We start from the raw sequence: 17833 nt of genomic DNA, 5'->3' as shown, positions 1-17833 counted from the left end.
AGTGCGCGATGAGACAAGGATATCCCTGCCGGCCAAACCCTCCCTAACCCAGACAACACTGGGCCAATGTATGTACACCGCCCCATGGGCCTCCCGGTCGCGGCCGGCGGCGACAGAGCCTGGACTCGAACCCAGAATCTCTGGTGGTACAGAGATTCTGCGCTGCAGTACCTTAGACCACTGCTCCACCCGGGAGGCCCTGTTTCCATCCTTGATGTTTCTACAACTTAATTGAAATCCACCTGTGGTAAATTCAATTGATTGGACATCATTTGGAAAGGCACACACCTGTCTATACAAGGTCCCACAGTTGACAGTGCATGTCAGTTCAAAAACCAAGCCATGAGGTTGAAGGAATTGTCCGTAGATCTCCGAGACAGGATTGTGTCGAGGTACAGATCTGGGGAAGGGTACCAAAACATTTCTGCAGCATTGAAGGTCCCCAAGAACACGGTGGTTTCCATCATACTTAAATGGAAGATGTTTGGAACCACCAAGACTCTAACTAGAGATGGCCGTCCAGCCAAACTGAGCAATCGGGGGAGAGGGCCTTGATCAGGGAGGTGACCAAGAACCTGATGGTCACTCTGGCAGAGCTACAGAGTTCCTCTGTGGAGATGGGAGAACCTTCCAGAAGGACAACCATCTTTGCAGCACTCTACCAATCAGGCCTTTATTGTAAGTGTAAATGTATTGTAGAGTGGCCTAAGGGAATCCACTTCTCAGTAAAAGGCACATAACAGCCTGCTTGGAGTTTGCCAAAAGGTACCTAAAGGACTCTCAGATCATGAGAAACAAGATTCTCTGGTCTGATGAAATCAAGATTGACCTCTTTGGCGGAAACCTTGCATCATCCCTACGGTGAAACATGGTAGTGGCAGCATCATGCTGTGGGGATGTTTTTGCTTTGTCATTATGGGGTATTGTGTGTAGATTGATGAGGAAAAAAATATGTTTGATCAATTTTAGGATAAGGCTGTAACGTAACAAAATGTGAAAAGTCAAGGGGTCTGAATACTTTCCAAATGCACTGTATATTCTGGTGTGACTAACTACCCATTCTTCTGTCAGTCAATCTCTCAGCTGACACAGTTCTGCAAGAGGCGTCTGAATTAGGCCGTTTGAATACCACAGTTCAAAGTTGGTCTGCAAATTCAAAGACATTTTATCATCTGAAAATTAAACAGGAAATGTTCTCAAATCCTTTTGAATACAGCCTTTGTGATATCAAATATTTTTGGTTTTGACTCTCCCCTTCCTCAGCACACATTGCATTGTTCTGCTGTAATCCGGTAGTAATCCTGATCAGAGGTGGCGTGTGTGTGTGTGTGTGTATGTTTGGGTGTGTGTTTGGGTGTGTGTTTGGGTGTGTGTGTGTGTGTGTGTGTGTGTGTGTGTGTGTGTGTGTGTGTGTGTGTGTGTGTGTGTGTGTGTGTGTGTGTGTGTGTGTGTGTGTGTGTGTGTGTGTGTGTGTGTGTGTGTGTGTGTGTGTGTGTGTGACAACAGTTTTCCCCTCAGAACACTCAGAAGAGAGGGAGTGGGGATCTAAAAGAGAGGAATGAAAGGAAGCGATGGTACTCAGAAAGAGATAAATGGACAGTGAGAAAGAGAGGAAGAGAAGGGGGATGTCCTCAAGGGGCTCGATCCATCCCTCTCTGACACTCCAGAGCATCTAAGGAAAGTGGGAAGAGGAGGTGAGGGGGATTGAGGAATAGGACCTTGAGTGGCAGGTGCAACTACAGTCTAAAGATCCCCCTGGAATGGGGTTTTGGTGTGTGTACGAGTGTCTGTCTGTGTGTGTGTGTGTGTCTGTGTGTCTGTGTGTGTGTGTGTGTGTGTGTGTGTGTCTGTGTGTGTGTGTGTGTGTGTGTGTGTGCGTGTGCGTGTGCGTGTGTGTGTGTGCGTGTGCGTGCAGTCACTGAGCTTCCAATCGAACTCTAAAACAAAGCAGCTCCCACAGATAACCACGGCCTAATCAAGACATTAGAGACAGACCAATTCATGTGAAGGTAATTAATTGATGTCCCAGGCCAACACTGGCATACAGACCTGTTGCAGGCGTCCCGTTTCAAGGTGGTTTTAGAGTCTGAGGAAACTTGTCCAGAGGCGTACATCTTTCCCAGACTAGTTTCCCATCTTGGGCTCCCCTGGTGGACACTGACTAGACAGAGATACTACCGTCCTGTACTGGGCTCTCCTTGTGGAGACTGACCAGACAGAGAGACATTACCATCCTGTCCTGGGCTCCCCTGGTGGAGACTGACTAGACAGAGATACTACCGTCCTGTCCTGGGCTCCCCTGGCGGAGACTGACCAGACAGAGAGACACTACCGTCCTGTCCTGGGCTCCCCTTGTGGAGACTGACTAGACAGAGATACTACCGTCCTGTACTGGGCTCCCCTGGTGGAGACTGGATAGACAGCGAGATACTACCGTCCTGTCCTGGGCTCCCCTTGTGGAGACTGACTAGACAGAGATACTACCGTCCTGTCCTGGGCTCCCCTGGTGGAGACTGGATAGACAGCGAGATACTACCGTCCTATCCTGGGCTCCCCTGGTGGAGACTGACCAGACAGAGAGACACTACCGTCCTGTCCTGGGCTCCCCTTGTGGAGACTGACCAGACAGAGAGACACTACCGTCCTGTCCTGGGCATCCCTGGTGGAGACTGACCAGACAGAGATACTACTGTCCTGTCCTGGGTTCCCCTGATGGAGACTGACCAGACAGAGAGACACTACCGTCCTGTCCTGGGCTCCCCTGGTGGAGACTGACTAGACAGAGATACTACCGTCCTGTCCTGGGCTCCCCTGGTGGAGACTGACTAGACAGAGATACTACCGTCCTGTCCTGGGCTCCCCTGGTGGAGACTGACTAGACAGAGATACTACCGTCCTGTCCTGGGCTCCCCTTGTGGAGACTGACTAGACAGAGATACTACCGTCCTGTCCTGGGCTCCCCTGGTGGAGACTGACTAGACAGAGATACTACCGTCCTGTCCTGGGCTCCCCTGGTGGAGACTGACTAGACAGAGATACTACCGTCCTGTCCTGGGCTCCCCTGGTGGAGACTGACTAGACAGAGATACTACCGTCCTGTCCTGGGCTCCCCTGGTGGAGACTGACTAGACAGAGATACAGTGAGGGAAAAAAGTATTTGATCCCCTGCTGATTTTGTACGTTTGCCCACTGACAAAGAAATTATCAGTCTGTAATTTTAATGGTAGGTTTATTTGAACAGTGAGAGACAGAATATCAACAAAAAAATCCAGAAAAACGCATGTCAAAAATTTTATAAATTGATTTGCATTTTAATGAGGGAAATAAGTATTTGACCCCTCTGCAAAACATGACTTAGTACTTGGTGGCAAAACCCTTGTTGGCAATCACAGAGGTCAGATGTTTCTTGTAGTTGGCCACCAGGTTTGCACACATCTCAGGAGAGATTTTGTCCCACTCCTCTTTGCAGATCTTCTTCAAGTCATTAAGGTTTCGAGACTGACGTTTGGCAACTCGAACCTTCAGCTCCCTCCACAGATTTTCTATGGGATTAAGGTCTGGAGACTGGCTAGGCCACTCCAGGACCTTAATGTGCTTTTTCTTGAGCCACTCCTTTGTTGCCTTGGCCGTGTGTTTTGGGTCATTGTCATGCTGGAATACCCATCCACGACCCATTTTCAATACCCTGGCTGAGGGAAGGAGTTTTTCACCCAAGATTTGACGGTACATGGCCCCGTTCATCGTCCCTTTGATGCGGTGAAGTTGTCCTGTCCCCTTAGCAGAAAAACACCCCCAAAGCATAATGTTTCCACCGCCATGTTTGACGGTGGGGATGGTTTCTTGGGGTCATAGGCAGCATTCCTCCTCCTCCAAACACGGCAAGTTGAGTTGATGCCAAAGAACTCCATTTTGGTCTCATCTGACCACAACACGTTCACCCAGTTGTCCTCTGAGTCATTCAGATGTTCATTGGCAAACTTCAGACGGGCATGTATATGTGCTTTCTTGAGCAGGGGGACCTTGCGGGCGCTGCAGGATTTCAGTCCTTCACGGCGTAGTGTGTTACCAATTGTTTTCTTGGTGACTATGGTCCCAGCTGCCTTGAGATCATTGACAAGATCCTCCTGTGTAGTTCTGGGCTGATTCCTCACCATTCTCATGATCATTGCAACTCCACGAGGTGAGATCTTGCATGGAGCCCTAGGCCAAGGGAGTTTGACAGTTCTTTTGTGTTTCTTCCATTTGCGAATAATCGCACCAACTGTTGTCACCTTCTCACCAAGCTGCTTGGCAATGGTCTTGTAGCCCATTCCAGCCTTGTGTAGATCTACAATCTTGTCCCTGACATCCTTGGAGAGCTCTTTGGTCTTGGCCATGGTGGAGAGTTTGGAATCTGATTGATTGATTGCTTCTGTGGACAGGTGTCTTTTATACAGGTAAGAAACTGAGATTAGGAGCACTCCCTTTAAGAGTGTGCTCCTAATCTCAGCTTGTTACCTGTATGAAAGACACCTGGGAGCCAGAAATCTTTCTGATTGAGAGGGGGTCAAATACTTATTTCCCTCATTAAAATGCAAATCAATTTATAACGTTTTTGACATGCGTTTTTCTGGATTTTTTTGTTGTTATTCTGTCTCTCACTGTTCAAATAAACCTACCATTAAAATTATAGACTGATCATTTCTTTGTCAGTGGGCAAACTTACAAAATCAGCAGGGGATCAAATACTTTTTTCCCTCACTGTACTTCTCAAAGTCACTAACTTTCTTCATCCTTTAGAACGTCTCCTTATCTCAGTAGAACTGGAAACTTTGACTGAAATTGTTTCATGGATTGTTATGCGACCGTCACCAACAAAATGTATGCGTTTTCGAAAACGTTAATTTTGGAAGACAAAAGCTTTCCAGACAGGCCCTTTGGAGCCGTTGGGAGGTGGGCCAGTTTTATTATAAGTTTTGTGTTCATTCCCTCGGGATGTGGCATGTTTGATCCCTGGGCAGCACAATAGCTCTGAGTGATTAATGCCTTCAGCCAAATCTAATAAAGGGGACGTAGAGTGGGAACAGGGTGGTACGGCATCTCTCTCTCTATCCCTCCATCCATCCATCCATCCATCCCTCCATCTCCATCCATCCATCCTCTGCCACCAGGGTCTAAATCAGCCTGCCATTTGTTCTGCTGTGATCAATGTGTTCTGACAAAGAGAGAAGCCAAATTGTGGCACTTTATTGAAATGCTTCCTCCCACCTCCTTCTACGTGGCTGCCTGCCCACGTCTCCTGTGGTTTCAAGCAGCCGCAGCACAGTGTGTGTGTGTGAATATGAGGTTGTGTTTGTGTGTCTCTCTTTGGTTTCAGGAAGCCAAAGCTAGAGCACATATATGCACAGACATCAGAGCCTGTCAGTCTGTCTGTCTGTGTGTATGTGCCAGGCTGATTCAGTGGCATGAGAATGCGGTCCTGTTAGTGCTTCTACAGACAATGAGAGGACGGACAAGTTAGCACCAAATCAACTGAACTTCATTTGAATGCTCTAGGTTTTATATTGAGTTCTGATGTAATAGTCATTCGGCTGTGCGTGTGCGTGTGTGTGCGCGTGCGCATTTTAACACCAGCACCCTGTTTTTCTTTTAAATAGAGAGGGTGAAATAGGGTTTGAATTATGTTTTTCACAATTCATTACAGTAAATCTCTGGTGACCTGTCCTCGCCTCCAGTTGAAAAAGTGCTGTGTATTTTACTACACAAATTACCTTTTTGGAGTGGGTTAATATGCGTGTGTTTGCCATCGTCTTGCAGTGCCAAGTGGCATGAGTGATGATTAGGACAGAATCAGAAAAGACAGGTCTGAATGTCTTAGAGCCTGTGTCAATGAGACCATTACATGACCTCAGAGTTGTTGATTATGCAGTCCTACCAGTGTCATCCTCCCCTTAGAGATACAACAGTATCTGATATAAGGACTCAGTTCGTGATGTGCAAGGAACTCATTGTACAGTATCAATGATCTGTTTTCCAATCATATCATACTCCTCAGCCCGTATGTGCTTGGTGCCTATTAAGCATGTTGTTTGGACTGCTCCACTGGACCTGTGTGTGTGTGTGTGTGTGTGTGTGTGTGTGTGTGTGTGTGTGTGTGTGTGTGTGTGTGTGTGTGTGTGTGTGTGTGTGTGTGTGTGTGTGTGTGTGTGTGTGTGTGTGTGTGTGCACTCCAGTGCACCCTCTCTATAATGGGATCCATGCTTAGAGACCATTCATAATTGAATTGATAATGAGGCGTTAGGAGGAGTGCTCTGGAAAAGAGGGGAGATGGAAATAAAACATATGCACGTGAGATTACATTGGCATTAAATATGTGTCTGCTATGGGCCCTTTTCAAAAGTAGTGCACTATAAAGGGAATAGGGTGCCATTTGGGATGCATCCCTAATTTGACTTTTTAAACTGGTGACGATGACATGCCAAGTTGACTTTCAGTGTCTGGAGTGGAGGCATCTATTCTTCTCATGCAACTACGGTACTGCCTACTTCTCTACTATACAGTACAGGACCCATCATGTCCTTGAAGCTACATTTGATTCTCTGAATAGGGTGATGGCGAAATGCGTAGCTTCGCTTCATTTTATAGTGCTTTCCTGGGTGACTCAGAAGTTCAATCAGTTGTTCTGAGTTTAAAAACTATTACAACAGGGACTGAATGCTGAGGTCCCCATGGAAGGCTTTTCCTCTTACTCTGAACTGCACTGCCGTGCAAGCTTAGCCTCTGCAGGCTTAAAGGGATTCAGTGAGTGTGTGGGTGTGTGTGTCTCTGTTCCGTGTGTGTGTCTCCAAGTAGCTAAGACTTGATTGAATTCAGCCAGGCCTCTCCCAGGTAGGCCACTCATGATCTTGACAGAGGGCCTTTTCATTGCCCCCCTGTCTGCCTGTCTGTCTCTGTGTGTGTGTGTCTGCATGCATGTGTGTGTTCACTTCAATTAGTGTGTGTGTGTGTGTGTGTGTGTGTGTGTGTGTGTGTGTGTGTGTGTGTAGGCCACTCATGATCTTGACAGAGGGCCTTTTCATTGCCCCCCTGTCTGCCTGTCTGTCTCTCTGTGTGTGTGTCTGCATGCATGTGTGTGTTCACTTCAATTAGTGTGTGTTTGTGTGTGTGTGTGTGTGTGTGTGTGTGTGTGTGTGTGTGTGTGTGTGTGTGTGTGTGTGTGTGTGTGTGTGTGTGTGTGTGTGTGTGTGTGTGTGTGTGTGTGTGTGTGTGTGTGTACTAGTAGACAAGACAGGTTCTCTGATGGAGGGTGTTTCCATTGCCCCCCTGTCTGCCCCCCAGGCCGCCTTCTGCTGATGGGATCAGGACTGAGGCTCAGTACCATTATTAACAACCACAGCCTCCTGGACCCCTGGTCTATCGGGTCACTGTCCACAGCCTCCTGGACCCCTGGTCTATCGGGTCACTGTCCACAGCCTCCTGGACCCCTGGTCTATCGGCTCACTGTCCACAGCCTCCTGGACCCCTGGTCTATCGGGTCACTGTCCACAGCCTCCTGGACCCCTGGTCTATCGGGTCACTGTCCACAGCCTCCTGGACCCCTGGTCTATCGGGTCACTGTCCACAGCCTCCTGGACCCCTGGTCTATCGGCTCACTGTCCACAGCCTCCTGGACCCCTGGTCTATCGGCTCACTGTCCACAGCCTCCTGGACCCCTGGTCTATCGGCTCACTGTCCACAGCCTCCTGGACCACTGGTCTATCGGGTCACTGTCCACAGCCTCCTGGACCCCTGGTCTATCGGGTCACTGTCCACAGCCTCCTGGACCACTGGTCTATCGGCTCACTGTCCACAGCCTCCTGGACCACTGGTCTATCGGGTCACTGTCCACAGCCTCCTGGACCCCTGGTCTATCGGGTCACTGTCCACAGCCTCCTGGACCTCTGGTCTATCGGGTCACTGTCCACATTCTCCTGGACCCCTGGTCTATCGGGTCACTGTCCACAGCCTCCTGGACCCCTGGTCTATCGGGTCACTGTCCACAGCCTCCTGGACAACTGGTCTATCAGGTCAGTGTCCACAGCAGACACACACTGTATTGCCATCAATACCTCTGATTATTAGCCTAGCTGTAAGGAAATGATGTGTGGGTGGTGTGTCTGTCTGTGTGTGTCTGTGCATGTGCGCGTGCGTTCCTGCGTGTGTGTGTGTATGTATGCATCCATCCAGCTGTTTCTCTGTGCATTCATGAGTCTATTCAGGAGTGTGCACAGTCTTGTTAATCATATCAAGAGTTCTCTTTTGATCTATGCAGCTGTCCTTTTGAAGTCTGTTGTAATCAATTTGCTCATCATTTAAAGTGTCTGACGGCCCCTGTGTGTGTGTTTTGTTTTGTGTCCGCTCCAGTTAATGAGAACAGCACTCCTTCTGTTGTCCTTGAGATAGCAGCTAATTAGGCTGAGCCGTCTCTGCATCATTGGCTCATAATTCCCGCTTCACTCCCATAGAACGCCATGCAGCCCAGTAAAACGGTGTGATAATTCACTACAATCCGCTGAAATGGTGGTTTATGGTGGTGTATGGTGGATTGCATGGCTCCAAGGAGAGGCTCTGGAGGTTGGACATGTGTACGTGAGCAAGACAGCCTCTCTGATAGGCTATGACTTTTTTCAAATCGACCAATTCCAAGGCTGTAAGCAGATTCAAAGTAACCCCAACCCACATCTGTTTGTCTGAGTATCGCAGCCATCCTGTTGACATCACACGCTCCTGTTATCAGTTCTTATCAGCTGTGGCATACAACCCTGGCACATCTGTCTCCCATTATGGTGAGGATGGTGACATTTCAACATTTGTCCTTCAATGGTCCATCCCTGTGAGAGAGAAAGAGAGCAATATAGAGAGAGAGAGCTGACTCGGCCCTCACAGAGGTTCTTTATGAGTTCTCGTCCCGGGCCTGTCTCAGCACTCACGCTCTAAATTCTACCGAGGTTTGTGGACAGGATGGCAGTGAGTTACGACTGCAAGGAAAACCTTCATTCAATGCACACACACACACTTGCACACACACACACACACACTATTATCCACTGACTCATACTGACACAGAGACACACACACACCTATCTTTCAGAAAGAACATTGAGTCTAAAATAATCGAGAGAGAGAGAGAGAAAGCGATCTAGCAAGCAATCGAACGAAAGAGAGAAAAAGTGTTGACCTCTCCAACCCTGTTAACAACCTGGGTTTTGTGGGATGGACACCCCTCTATTGAGGGAGCCAATCAGAGGTCGTCACCCCTGGTTACTTGTACTCTTTGTGTTTCCTAGGTAAGAAACTGACCACTGAGAGAGACCTAGATGGAAGCCTATTCAGAATAATTGATGACACAATTTATTTTGATACCATTAATATTTTTTTATAGAAGTAGAGTAGCACAGCCTATTTTCAATTTTTTTCTCAGAATGGGGTGAATTTTGGAGGTAATCAAACGCAATGGAGACAAGTCAAATGCAAGACAATGCTCTATACTACAGGCTTTGCATTGGTGTTTAGAGATTTGGAAATGATATGTTGACTCATACTGTCAGAGGTTAATATGGAACACATCAAAGGATTGGCTCAGTGATTCTCAGTGGACTCAGTGGTTCAAGGCAAATTGTTGGGTTAAGGAGTGGGTCTTTTCCAATTCCAAGTTCCAACAAGGTATTTAAAAAAAATAAAAAATAATTAGAGTATCTAGCAGCAGTATCTCCTGTACAGCATAATCTCTTGTTTAACTATTTCATTTTGAACGTTTTAACCGTTTGTTTAAAACACTACCTGCAAACCTCCCAAACAAATCAAAACAAGCCCCAGGGTTAACATTCTCTCAGTGAAGGCTCATAGACTGTGCACAATGAAGAGGTATCAGGTAAACTTGAGATATGCACTTGATGTGGCTTCTGTCTGTGTCCCAAATGGCACCCAAATGGCCCTGGTCAAAAATAATGCACTATGTAGGGAATAGGATGCCATTTGGCACGCACCCTGTCTGAACAGAAAAGGTGTGAGACTGTCTGCCAACTAATGTCATAATAGATATTTTGAAGGACAGACACTGTGTGTTATTACAGATCAGACTGGGGTGGAGAGCTCTGTGGTTGTGTGTCTGGGTGTATGTGTCTCTGCGTGTGTGTGCGTGATGCACACTGACAGGCCCAAAGATTGGAAGATACCCTTTCCCTCCCAGGGCTCTGCCAGCAGATTGCTTCTGACCAACCATACATCACTCTAGACTACACCCCCCCCCCCCCCCCCCCCACACACACACACACACACACACAAACTGTACACACACAGCAGTACTATCTGGAGTCTGATGATACAAACGGTTCTCAAATTATCACTACATTACATGCCATATCAAATCCCTTTAGCTGCTCACAGGGCAGTGTGATTGGAGGGCAGTGTGATTGGAGGGCAGTGTGATTGGAGGGCAGTGTGATTGGAGGGATGTGATTAGAGGGCAGTGTGATTAGAGGGCAGTGTGATTGGAGGGCAGTGTGATTGGAGGGCATTGTGATTGGAGGGCAGTGTGATTGGAGGGCAGTGTGATTGGAGGGCAGTGTGATTAGAGGGCAGTGTGATTGGAGGGCAGTGTAATTGTGATTGGAGGACAGTGTGATTGTGATTGGAGGACAGTGTGATTGTGATTGGAGGACAGTGTGATTGGAGGGCAGTGTGATTGTGATTGGAGGACAGTGTGATTGTGATTGGAGGGCAGTGTGATTGGAGGGCAGTGTGATTGGAGGACAGTGTGATTGGAGGGCAGTGTGATTGTGTTTGGAGGACAGTGTGATTGTGATTGGAGGACAGTGTGATTGTGATTGGAGGACAGTGTGATTGTGATTGGAGGGCAGTGTGATTGTGATTGGAGGACAGTGCGAATGTGATTGGAGGACAGTGTGATTGGAGGACAGTGTGATTGGACGTTTAGAACAGCTCAATAAGTGGCCCTCTCGTCTCAAGCCTTTGTGTCCTATTCAAAATTTAATTTCTTCATTGTTGGAGCCTATTTTGACTCTTTGAACTGTGCTTCATGCACCATAATAAACCCCTGGATGTGCTGTAACAAGTTGTTTTGTTCCAATATAAACCAGGCAACGTTAAGGGGTGCAATCTGCCATTACAATCAGGACTTTTCTTTTGGAGTCTGTGTGTTGGAGTCTGAGTGGTGTAATGCAAGTTGTTCTCACTCAAAGCGTGTGTCCCAAATGGCACTATATTCCCTATATAGTGCACTACTTTTGACCAGGGCCCATAGGCATAGGCAATTAGTGCACTATAAGAAATAGGGTTTTATTTGGGATGCAGGCAGACTCTGAAGCAGTGCTAGAATACGTAACCACACCAGTCTGGGGAAACTGTAAGAGTGTAATAGGCTCTTCAACACTTGGATTTTCAGATTGGCAGCAAGGTCACTGGGTGCTTTCACTGATGTAGACAGACAGCACGTGATGATTGCCCTCACTGAGATTCTACTGCCTGCTGTGTATGAGTACTCACTTCCCAAAAAGACACAGCCCACAGACACACATTCTGTAGCACTACACAGAGACGAAGATATGCACTTTGTACTCTGTGGACTGTCTCCACTCTGGAGAATGCAAAGTGCAGACAGACACACAATCATATTCTTTTGTTGTCTGGGCCTTTGTGCCTGGATAGATCACAGTCAAATAACTGTGTTATCCTTCTATTATTGTATCTGCACCTGGAGGCACCAACTGCCTTTTCTATGTGTTATCATATGGTTATGATATCGACACTGAGTAATGATGGTATGATATCATACACATTCCATATCATTTGATTCAACCCCGTCACCCCCATAAAATTAAAAATAGAATGTTTATTCCTATGTTCAGTCCCAATGCTCTTTTCTGTGTCCGAGACTCCCGAGGTCAGATGTCATTCAAGCACATTCCTTGGGAAATCCATTTATTCTGTTTTAACGGACCTACTCAAGCGTGAGCACGGCGACTCAATAAGAGATTTCTACGGCCCTCCCATCACCCTTTTACCAAAAAGGTCCTTTTATATCAGCCCTTCCCCATCTTGTCCCACATTCCTATGGTCTTCCCCAAGTGTGTAGCCTACATATTACCCTCCTCCTGCTCCCCTCCTCTTTGGCTCTTAACGGGCCCCATTGCCCCCCCCCCATCGCCCATTGCCCAGACCCCTATAGGCCATCTCAGAGCAGGCATTAAAAAGATTGGTGAGGTTAGGTTATTGAGTAGAATTAGACATGGTCAATGTAACCCCCGACGGGACCAAACCCCTTGGGGAGAAAGGGGGAGGAGGAGGGAGAGAGGGAGAGGCTGAATAGGGATGAGAATATGGTAGCAGTATGTTTGTTCGTGTGTGTGGAGGGGGAGTGTGGTGCCTCATGCCTACTAGTTATTCATGAGTTTAGGTGGTAAAAGACAGTGTGAGTTTAAGTTTTCAGATGCTATAGTGTGGTAGTAGTTAGTAGGCTGTAGATATGTCTTCTTACTTCCTAGATTTCTCTTGGTGCTATACAGTAGGTTGGGATGCTTTGCGCTCTTGCTGTGTGTGTTTGCTTACCTTAGTTATTTCCCTAAGGGAACAATAAACATGACAAGTGGGAAATTAAGTGTGCAGCATCTAATTTTATTTCCTAAAAAAAACATTTGATTATGTGGGTAATCAAATGGTTTTAATTGAGAAACGTGGATATTAAGTAGATTTATTTGAGAAATGTGGAAATTATGTACACTACCGTTCAAAGGTTTGGTGCCACTTACAACATTAACAATGTCTACACCGTATTTCTGATCAATTTGATGTTATTTTAATGGACAAAAAATGTGCTTTTCTTTAAAAAAATAAGGACATTTCTAAGTGACCCCAAACTTTTGAACGATAGTGTAGGTTTAATTGAGAAACATGATATTATGTAGGATTAATTGAGAAACGTGATATGATGTAGGTTGAATTGAGAAACGTGATATGATGTAGGTTTAATTGAGAAACGTGATATGTAGGTTTAATTGAGAAACGTGATATGATGTAGGTTTAATTGAGAAACGTGATATGATGTAGGTTTAATTGAGAAACGTGATATGATGTAGGTTTAATTGAGAAGCAAGTGCTGTATTTACCTCTGCCACAAATCAGATACCTGGGAGCATCTTCTGATCTGATGAGCTGGTGTTGGTATTCCACTGGTACTAAAGCTAATGTAGAGGTTAGCGTGTTTGTGTGAGCTTGTGGTTGTGTGTGCGTGTATGTTTGTGTGTGTGTGTGTGTGTGTGTGTGTACATATCTGCGCAACAGAAGGCTTAGTGAGAACGGTACATTTTTCATACACTTACTGCTCATGGGGCCTCAATAATACATCCTGATATAAGATGCTTAACAATCACATCCAATCAACATAGCTTAAGATCAAATGCATCAAAGAACCCATTGGAGTGGAACCAGTCCTCCTTGGAGACTTTCCCAACGGAAATTACCAATTTAATTTCGATTAGTTTTTTTCGTGTTATTTTCTTGAAGCGTCAACATCAATAGCTACATCCGTTCATTCGCAGTGAAACACTTTATTTCTCTGATATGGGTTAGGTAGCCTACCTTGTTTTTTATGAACAGCACCAGTGATTGGTTGCATCCCAAATGGCACCCTATTCCCATTTTTTGGTCAAAAGTAGTGCCATGCATAGGAAATAGGGTGCCATTTGGGACACAGACATTGTCTTCTCAATGGGCTGGAAGCAATTTAATCAGTGTCCTAATTGATTCAGATGAGATTTGGTTGAAGGACTTTCTATTGAGTTGTAATTAGAAGCAGTCCCCTGGGCAACAGGGTAGAGAGTAGACCCATCACCATCCGGATGAGGGAAGGTGCAGGCAGAGCGCTCAGGGCCCTAAATCATCTGTCTCCGGTATGGCGAAGTAGAGTGGAGCCGGAGAGGAGAGCCAGTGATTCATCCTAAACCTTTATGGCTGGTAGGGAGAGAGAAACTGTCTGACACACCTGCTGGCCCAGCGGCCTTGTGGAATGGGATAAAAGCCCTCTGACATTATTAAAAGACAAGAGTGTTTTAAATGAGTTTTTATGGCCTCCATTCGTCCGCTCCGCCTCTACCGTCCTGTCCGTTGCTTTAGTTTTAGTGAAAAGGCAACATTTTGAGTGAGGCTGTTGCGTTTAAAAGGTCTGAAAGACTGAGGGGAGGGGGGGGGGGTCAAAAGATGCACCCCACCCCAACCCCCACACAGCAGAGAAAGAGAACATGAACAAGGGAATGAAGACAAGCTATAAAGTGTCTCTACTCATAGGCTATTATTCTGTCTCTAGGGCCCCTTGCCTGCTATTGCACCATCCAAGCTACGCAACTATTTACATTTCATGGCGTTAATCAGACTTTACTCTCTCTCATCTTACTTATAGATATGCAGTATATGGGTATCACTTAGTGGGTAGGGAAAACATATTTAGCATTTTGGTCTAGAAGATGTACCTCCCTCGCTTTTGATGCTTTTTCTATGAGGGTATTTTCATGGCCTACGATACATCATCAATCTCTGTGGGCTCAGTGCAAACACTCTACTCTACCTGGCCCCATCTACTTCAGACCTTGTTCAATATATTCACTGTTACCATAGCTACAGGATGGCATCCAATGTCAGTGAGTGAGCTGAGAGACAATATGAAATCAGAGCAATCTCAACTACTGGACCTCCCACCTCCTCTGTGTGTGTGTGTGTGTGTGTGTGTGTGTGTGTGTGTGTGTGTGTGTGTGTGTGTGTGTGTGTGTGTGTGTGTGTGTGCGTGTGCGTGTGTGTGTGTATCTCAAGGACTGTACCTTCTGCTTCCAACAGTAGTCACTCTGCTCGATTGTCAGAGGGCTATTGACAGGGGACGTGTCTGGGCATTCATTAGTCAAAACCCCTGGAAGTTCCCCTCTAAGCCATGAGCACACTGTCCACAGTCCATGGATAATTTACTGACTGACTCCTTCTCCCAGCCAGGCAGTGTGTGTGTGTGAGTGTGTGCGTACGTGTGTGTGATTTGATGATGTGTGTATGTAGACTAATGAAACCACATCTGTCCACCCAAAGTGCCAGTGGAGCCTAGTCTACACACTCCCACCTCCACCTGCTGTTAGCGTTTACCCATGGGTCTAGTTGACTGTGTCTGTGCCAAGACCAGCACTGCTCTGTGGGTTGTAGAGCTGCTGCTGGCCCTCCTGGTCTTCTCTCGCTACACCAGCCAAGCACTATTTTAATTAACACCAGTTCTATTTTAGTGTAGGGACTACTTTTAAGTTTGAATATACTTTACATAGCAGTGTATCTAACAGTAGTGTTTTCCTTTCTCGCAGATTCACTGCATACTTTTCACCGCAAATGATGTTCTAGCTAGGGTTGACATGAGGAATATTGCACAATGTAACCCATCCCTTCTTGAAACTGTTTTCCGTGAAAACGCACGGAATGCTGTATGCTTAGGGCTTTTCGATGTATGTCTAGTGGCACTTCTGTGTTCCTTGGCATCTACCCTGAGCCTGTTGTGTTGACTGTTACTGTATTGTAATGACAAACACTCCAGCAGCTCATGTGCATTTGCCTAATTAGTTACCAGCTTTAGTGAGAGGGAGTGGGTTAATGGATTGTGGGCAATAAGGTTCATTTTAAACTCAACCAACCTAATAATGTGTTATTGATCGTTCCATTTAAAGGACTACTATTACAAGAAGACCTAACCCTTTGAATGTGAGAGCAGGAAGTAAGTTATTAATCGACTTTACTGATATTACGTGCCACAATGGTAACATTGTAAGAAGGCGCAAGGGTGGGTGATGATGGACTACAGGTTTCAGCCAGGCTCTATTCCCTTGTATATTATGTCTGCAGGAAATTACATTTACTACGGAGGAGGAAGTGGAGAATTGTGTGGTACTGTTCAAGGCTGCTTAACACAGTTTATTCTGGAGTGGCTGAACTGAAATACACTGAAAGAAATATCTTGATTCGACGTACAATAAGGTTGTTGAGCAAACTCACAACAAAATGTTTATATCTGAAAATGTTGTTGAGCAAATTCACAATCCTATTGCAGCGGGTTACCTTACAATTGTACGTTGAATCAACTTTTGAGTTGTTTACTGTGTGGCTGAAGGAAAGGCGATGCGCTTAACCCGACCTGGAGCCAGCGAAGTGCAGCCAAAATGTAAAGTTTACATGAAGGCAAAAAGGCGCAACTATCAATCTTCAAGTTAAAACATTCGGCCAGTAGGTCAAAACATTAATGCCTTTATCTTAAATAAATTACATTTTAAGAATGAGAGCTCATGTGAACTGAGATTGCAGCAATACCTAGGCAGCTTAAGTACTGTGAGAGGTGTTGGGATGAAATGATGACCAAGATATTTCAGCTCTTCATGTGCGTTATCTACTCAAAACAATTAGTTTAAAACATTATTTTAAGTATAGGGATCTCTCTAGAGAATAGCTGAAGAGAGCGTTGTTCTTGTGTTCTATGAGCCATAGATTTGAAGCTCACAGTGTTCTGGTACATTAACTCATGGTAACTTGCACCCCATTGAACAATCCACTACCCTTTCATTCAATTTTCTGATTTTAATCAGCCGTTAAATTAACTTCTGAGGTTTAATTGCGTATTTTGAACGATTATGGTGAGGCCAGGGGTTAGGTACTTCACAGACATGGCTCCTCGGTGTTTAAGTGTCTCTGTTTGCAATTTTCTCTCCTCACTCTCTCACCTGTCTCTTTGTTTTTCACTTGTTTCATGTACATATACACCACCGTTCAAAAGTTTGGTGTCACTTAGAAATGTCCTTGTTTTTGAAAGAAAAGCACATTTTATGTCCATTAAAATAACATCAAATTGATCAGAAATACAGTGTAGACATTGTTCATGTTGTAAATGACTATTGTAGCTGGAAACGGCAGATTTTTTTGGAATATCGACATAGGCCCATTATCAGCAACCATCACTCCTGTGTTCCAATGACACGTTGTGTTAGCTAATACAAGCTGCAAAGAAAAGTTGCGGAGTTTCAAAGAAAAAGCCTTATCTCAGACTGGCCAATAAAAATAACAGATTAAGATGGGCAAAAGAACACAGACACTGGACAGAGGAACTCTGCCTAGAAGACCATCATCCCGGAGTCACAGTTGACATTGAGACTGGTGTTTTGTGGGTACTATTTAATGAAGCTGCCAGTTGAGGACTTGTGAGGCGTCTGTTTCTCAAACTAGACACTCTAATGTACTTGTCCTCTTGCTCAGTTGTGTACCGGGGCCTCCCACTCCTCTTTCTATTCTGGTTAGGGCCAGTTTGCGCTGTTCTGTGAAGGGAATAGTACACAGCGTTGTACGAGATCTTCAGCTCCTTGGCAATTTCTCACATGGAATAGCCTTCATTTCTCAGAACAAGAATAGACTGACGAGTTTCAGAAGAAAGGTCTTTGTTTCTGTCCATTTTGGGCCTGCAATCAAACCCACAAGTTCTGATGCTCCAGATACTCAACTAGTCTAAAGAAGCCCAGTTTTATTGCTTCTTTAATCAGAACAACATTTTTCAGCTGTGCTAACATAATTGCAAAAGGGTTTTCTAATGATCAATTAGCCTTTTAAAATCATAAACTTGGAGTGATGGTTGCTGTACGCCTATGTAGATATTCCATTACAAATCTGCAGTTTCTAGCTACAATAGTAATTTACAACATTAACAACGTCTACACCGTATTTCTGATCAATTTGATGTTATTTTAATGGACAAAAAACCCCAGTCTCCGGGATTGTACATATGTGTCAGGAACCAGAA

At 45.6% G+C, this 17833-nt stretch overlaps 1 protein-coding gene across 2 annotated transcripts in view; it reads left to right on the top strand.

Moving 5' to 3' along the window:
• LOC139546675 (semaphorin-5B-like) overlaps nt 1-17833 on the top strand; it is a 155580-nt gene that overhangs the window by 47410 nt on the left and 90337 nt on the right. The window lies entirely within an intron of this gene.

This window comes from Salvelinus alpinus, chromosome 20 (assembly GCF_045679555.1).
Source record: "Salvelinus alpinus chromosome 20, SLU_Salpinus.1, whole genome shotgun sequence".
Lineage (NCBI taxonomy): Eukaryota > Metazoa > Chordata > Actinopteri > Salmoniformes > Salmonidae > Salvelinus > Salvelinus alpinus.
The sequence above is the reverse complement of the archived record's forward strand: the minus strand, read 5'-3'. Positions and strand labels throughout refer to the sequence as shown.